Consider the following 1,496-nt stretch of genomic DNA (forward strand, 5'->3'; position numbering starts at 1 on the left):
GACAGCTCTGAGTCATGACATTGCTTTTTCTGCTAGCAGTTTCACCTACTGCTATACAGGACGAAGTAAAGCCAGGAAGGATTGTTTCAGTAAACCAGAGGTGACCTGCCTGCTCCACAAAATGCTAGGCAGGCCAAGGGATCCTTCAGGGCTTTATGCAACACTAGTAAGAGCACCTGATATCTTTGGTTTGCAATGGGTACACTCTATATCATAGAATCATAGAATGCTGTGAGTTGGAAGGGACCCACAAGGATCATTGAGTCCAACTCCTGTCCTAGCATAGGACTATCCCAAGATTCGAATCATGTGTCTGAGGACATTGTCCAAATGCTTCTTCAATATTGCCAGGCTTGGTGCCATGGCCATCTCCCTGGGGAGCCTGTTCCAGTGCTCCACCACCCTCTGGGTGAAGAACCTTTTCCTAATGTCTAACCTAAACCTCCCCTGGCCCATCTTCCTGCCATTTCCCCTGGTCCTGTTGTTGGTGTCCAGAGAGAAGAGATCAGCACCTGCCCCTCCTCTTCCCCTTGTGAGGAAGTTACAGACCACAATGAGATCTCCTCACATTCTCCTCTTCTCCAGGCTGCACAAACCAAGCAACTTCAACATCTCCTCATACAGCTTCCCCCCTAAACCATTCACCAATTTAGTGGCCTCCTCTGGACACTCTCCAGTAGCTAAATGCCAGGTGCGCACCAAGCCCCTCTATCACCTCCCTCATCAGCAGAATGGGGAGAGGAGAAAATAAGATGGAAAATAACCAAACTTGTGGGTTGAGACAAAGGCAGTTTAATAGAAACAAAGCAAAGCCGCGCACATGGAAGCAAAAGAAGAACAAAATATTTATTCTCTACTTCCCATCAGCAGGCAATTTCTGTCTACTTCCCGGGAAGCAGGGCTTCGTATGCTTAGCAGTTGCTCCCAGAGGACAAATGAATGCTGCCCCCCCCCCCCGCTTCCCCCTCCATTCTCCTTGCTTTTATTTCTGAGCAGAAGTCATATGATATGGAATATCCCTTTGGTCAGTGTGGGTCAGCTGTCCTGGCTGTGTCCCCTACCAAGACTTTCCCCATCCTCAGTCTACTGGGGCGGGGGGGAATGTTGGAGAGCCAGCCTTGGTGCTGTGTGAGCACTGCTCACCAGTAACCAAAACACTGGGGTGTGTTTTGGTTACTGCTGAGCACAGCACTCTGAGGGTTGCTCTGGGGAAAATTAACTTCATCTCAGCCAGACCCAAAACTGCACCCAGTACTGGAGGTGAGGCTGCACCAGTGCAGAGCAGAGCAGGACGATCACCTCCCTTGACCGGCTCTCAGTGCAGTGCTGGATGCACCCCAGGACACGGCTGGCCCTCTTGGCAGCCCGGGCACCCTGTTGGCTCATGTTCAACTTCAGCATGCTAGCTGTTGCTCCAACTCACATCTCTCAGGTGCTGTGAGTGCTCCAATATTTTCCGGGTAGAGGGCACTCTGTCTTGTAAGAGAGGTTTTCTG

The sequence above is a fragment of the Antrostomus carolinensis genome, unplaced genomic scaffold, assembly GCF_000700745.2.
Source record: "Antrostomus carolinensis isolate BGI_N321 unplaced genomic scaffold, ASM70074v2 scaffold22246, whole genome shotgun sequence".
Lineage (NCBI taxonomy): Eukaryota > Metazoa > Chordata > Aves > Caprimulgiformes > Caprimulgidae > Antrostomus > Antrostomus carolinensis.